This window comes from Bubalus kerabau, chromosome 18 (assembly GCF_029407905.1).
Source record: "Bubalus kerabau isolate K-KA32 ecotype Philippines breed swamp buffalo chromosome 18, PCC_UOA_SB_1v2, whole genome shotgun sequence".
In the NCBI taxonomy this organism is placed as follows: domain Eukaryota; kingdom Metazoa; phylum Chordata; class Mammalia; order Artiodactyla; family Bovidae; genus Bubalus; species Bubalus kerabau.
Genome location: NC_073641.1, coordinates 35,600,373 through 35,605,604, shown reverse-complemented (window position 1 = coordinate 35,605,604; position 5,232 = coordinate 35,600,373).

The window sequence follows — 5,232 nt, the reverse complement described above, 5'->3', positions numbered from 1 at the left end:
AGAGAAGCCTGGAAGGCTATAGTCCATGGGGTCGCAAGAGTGGAACATGACTGAGTGACTAAAACACCACCATCTAAGCAAGTGGTATTAAAGAACAGATCTGAAAGAAAGGCAGGCTTTAACCAGCTGAAACTGTGGGAAGAAACTTCAAGGCAGAGCAAACAGTTTGCACTAAAGCTTGTTAGTGCCTTAGAGTTAGGGAAGGACATGGGTGGGTCAAAGAACCGTGAGGGTGTGAGGGAAACAGGCAGTGTGACTCCAGTGTCATGAGCAAGAGGGAGTTGGGATTGAGTTGAGGCTGTAAAGGGAGGCCAGAAGTAGATCATGCAGAAAGCTGTGGCCATTCTGAGGACTTTTTAGCTGAGGAAAGCCACTGAGGCAGAAGAATAACATGACTCAATGTATTTTATTAAAATGACTACTCTGAAATTCATATGCAGAATTGATTGGAAAGGGACATGAATAGAATGGAGAACTGTTAGGAGACTCTGAATGTAGATGAGGAGGGGAAGAAAGTGGGTCAGCTTAGGTAGTGGAGATGGGGAGAAATAAAGGGATTCAAGCAAAGCCAATGGAGTCAGAATCAATATGACTTTCATCCATCAAGTCCAGCAGAAATTCAAATTAATAAATTTAAAGCAAAAGTCAAATCCCACATAAATTCTTCTATGAGTTATTACCTAATATTTGACTGCTTAATATGTGCTTCCCAAGCAACCCAGTGGTAAAGAATCTGCCTGCCAATGCAGGAGATGCAAGAGACACAGTTTCGATCTCTGGGTCAGAAAAATCCCCTGGAAGAAGATATGGCAACCTGCTCCAGTATTCTTGCCTGGAAAATTCCATGGACAGAGGAGCTTGGCGGGGTACAGTCCATGGGGTTGCAAAGAGTTGGATATGACTGAGCACACCGGAGAAGGCAATGGCACCCCACTCCAGTACTCTTGCCTTGAAAATCCCATGGATGGAGGAGCCTGGTAGGCTGCAGTCCATGGAGTTGCTAGAGTCGGACACGACTGAGCGACTTCACTTTCACTTTTCACTTTCATGCATTGGAGAAGGAAATGGCAACCCACTCCAGTGTTCTTGCCTGGAGAATCCCAGGGACAGGGGAGCCTGGTGGGCTGCCGTCTATAGGGTCGCACAGAGTTGGACACGACTGAAGCGACTTAGCAGCAGCAGCAGCAGCAGCAGAGCACACACACTTACTGCTTAATAACCATTTCACTTTTTCTAAAATGACTCTCCACAAACATATGAACCCTACTGTTTCTCAGTGTCCAGAGAAAGAAAACAGAGGAACAATTTTCTGAACTTTTCTTTTGACTAAATGTGTGAATTATCAAGCTTTTTATAAAACAATCCCTTATATAACTACGGAGGCTTCCCTGGTAGCTCAGATGGCAAAGAATCTGCCTACAGTGTGGGAAACCTGGGTTCAATTTCTGGGTCGGGAAGATCCCCTGGAGAAGAGAATGGCAACCCACTCCAGTATTCTTGCCAGAAAAATGTCATGAATAGAGGAGCCTGGCAGGCTACAGTCCATGGGGTCACAAAGAATCGGACACGACTGAGTGACTAACACTTCTTCACTTCCCTTACATAACTATAGCATCAAAGAGGTGAACTGAGGTGTGATAAAATACTATATGGGAGGGAGTCTGTTGTTGATTTGTTTCCATTTTATTGTTACTTGTATAGTCATGTAAAAATCTTAAGTTATAGTGTTTTCACCTAGCTACCACAATTATACTGATAATATGCCCATAAGATTGCCAAGGTAAATAAACTAAGGGTAATTCTTTCAAAAGCTAGGCCTATTCTATCAGGTCAGTTTCAAAGATGTTGCAATCAAGGGGTGTGTTTTGAGTGGGATGTTTCCTGTTGTGGTTACATAAACTGCACCACCCCTATGTTAAATACCACGTTGTCGACATCTACACTAGGAGAGGCTAGAATGGAAAAAAGGACGAAACACACTTGACTGCATATTTTTAAAACTGAGGTCATGCAATGTAGAAGGATTTTCTTAGATGGTAACTACTCCAGAAATGCCTTTCTTCAATTAGAGATGTTTATCCTCTGCTGCAGGGCTTCCCTGATGGCCCAATGGTAAAGAATCCACCTGCAAAGCAGGAGATGCAGGAGACGTGGAGACGTGGGTTCCATCCCGAGGTTGGGAAGATCCCCTGGAGAAGGAAATCACAATTCACTTCAGTATTCATGTTTGAAAAATCCTGTGAACAGAGGAGACTGGAGGACTAAAGTCCAAAGGGTCGCAAAGAGTTGGACATAACTGAGTACAGCACAATCCTCTAGAACAACATTCCTCAAAGTGTGGTCCAGGGGCCATGTGAGTGCATCAGCACCACCAGAATGCTCATGAAAATACAAGTGCTAATTTAGTGAGTCTTAGCTGAGTCCTTGAGAGGCTTCCCAAGTGGCTCAGCAGTAAGGAAACTGCCTGCCTATACAGAAGCTACGTGAGTTCCATCCCTGGGTCTAGAAAATTCCCTGGAGGAGGAAATGGCAACCCACTCCAGTGTTCTTGCCTAGGAAATCCCACGGACGAAGGAACCTGGTGGGCTACAGTCCATGGGGTCTCAAAGAGCTGAACACAACTGAGTATGAGCTAAGCCCTTGAACCTGTGTCTTAAACAAGCATTCAGGGAAACCTGATTTATATACACTAGAATTTATGTACCTCCACTACAGGATACACTATCATGGCTTGATAAAAACTCTAAGTATATCCAGAGATGTCTGGTTTAATAGCCAAATGGCATTAAACCATTTCAACAGAAAGAGAGATTTTCGGTCAGAAATATAAATCCACTTTTTACTTTGAGGACAGTAACAGTGTTAAGCACATTTAAATCTTTCAAAATCCTCCATTCTTCATAATTTGAAAACTTACTGTTGGCTGTCAAAACTAAATGGGTCAAAGCAACATCAATTTTCTTTCTTTAGAGGTTTTTGCATACAAAATGGTCTTCAAACTGAAAGTGAGCACAAGGACAGTTAATGCTCTTTTTTATCTGCAGACAACGTTCTGTATTTTGATCTAGATGTTAGTTACAAAGCTGTGTTCCCTTTATAAAAGCTCTTCAAGCTAACCACTTGATATGTGGACACTTCTCTATACAAAGTTTTCTTCAAAAAACGTAACCAGTCTTTAAAAATAATTAATCCAAATTATATGAAAATACTTTAACATGATATTCTTGTCTTTCAAGCTAATAACCCTTAGCTATAAAACTGAAATGGTCATTCTCATATACATGACTTTTGGAAATACAAATTGATGTAAGCCTCCTGGAAAGCATTTTGACAATCAATATTTGTCCAAAACTTTAAAGCAAATCCATTGACCTAGTAATTCTACTTCTAGAATATATCCCAAGGAAGCAAGTCTTCAGCATAAGAAAAGCTCTATTCCCAAATTCCAAAATATAAACCCAACAAAATAATCACAATAGAGGAACTTTTATTCAAATCTTAATATATCTATACGGGGGTAAGTATACACTGGTGATAAAAGTAAAAAGAAAAGCAAGTAAATAATTAATACAAAATTCCTTCTTCAATTTTATTGATGTATAGTTGATTTAAAATATTGTATTAATTTCTGCTATAAAGTGACTCATATATATATATACATATTTCATATTCTTTTCCATTAGGTTTATCACAGGATACTGGATATAGTTACCTGTGTTATATAGTAGGATCTTGTTGTTTATCCATACTATATATAATAGTTTGCATCTGATACAAAATTTTTGATGCAGCTGGAAAAAGGCACAAGGGACTCCTAAGTGCCTATTAATATCCACGTTTGATACATATATAGATAGTCCAATTATCATCATTATTTAACTGTCACATTGACTTTATACACTAATATACACAAATATATGTTATACTTAACAATATACACATTTTTATAAAATTCATAACAAATCATATTTACCTAAAGTTTATCCATATGAAACATGTTCAGGTATAATGGTAAGTTGAAATCATCTCAAAACAAAAGAAGGGAAGAATGCACCTAAACTGATATTTTTTTCATGTGATATAATGACATACCTAGAACTTTCAAAACAGTCAACTGACAATGTTATAGAACCAAACTGGGGTCTGCTTGCCTGACACCCAGAAAAGCCAGGTTGTGGCAAAGGAAAGGGTAGCATTTATTGCAGGGCATCAAGCAAGGGAGTGGAGAAGGAAATGGCAACCTACTCCAGTATTCTTGCCTGGAGAATCCCATGGACAGAGGAGCCTGACAGGCTACAGTCCTTGGGATCGCAAGAATTGGACATGACTTAGCAACTAAACCACCACCACCACCATCAAGCAATGGAGTGGGAGACAGGTCTCACATTCACTCCAACTTGCTTTGTGTTAGGTGTTTAAAAGGGGATGAAAAGAGAGACTGGGATTAGCGTCATTTTGTGACATTTCTGACATTTCTTCATTGTAGTTTCAAGAGTCAGTATGTCTATGGTTCTTGGTAAAGAATTTGCCTGCAATTCAGGGGACCCGGGTTGGGACGATCCGCTGGAGAAGGAAATGGCAACCCACTCCAGCATCCAGCATTCTTGCCTGGAGAATCCCAAGGACAGAGGAACCTGGCAGGCTACTGTCCATGGGGTCGCAAGAGTTGGACATGACTTAGTGACTAAATCATCTCATCATGGCTTGGGGATGCGTTGGTTCATCTTGCCCTGGAGCAACTACCTGAATGTGTTCATTAATGATGATGACTATACCAGCAGTTTTAGTCACCTAACTCTGGTTGATTAGTGTTCAGTCAGCACAGAATTAGCAAGGAGATCAAACCAGTCAATCTAAAGGAAATCAACCCTGAATATTCATTGGAAGGACCGATGCTGAAGCTGAAGCTTCAATACTTTGGCCACCTGATGCGAAGAGCCAACTCACTGAAAAAAACCGTGTTGCTGGGAAAGATTGAAAGCAAGAGGATAAGAGGGCAGCAGAGGATGAGATGTCAGAAAACATCACCAACTCAATGGACATGAACTTGAGCAAACTCCAAGAGATAACGGAGGGCATAGAAACCTTGCACGCTTCCATCCACGGAGTAGCAAAAAGTTGGACGCAACTTAATGACTGAACAATAACAGTTCAGTTCAGTTCAGTTCAGTTCAGTCGCTCAGTTGTGGCTGACTCTTTGAACCACTCTTTGACCCCATGAACCACAGCACG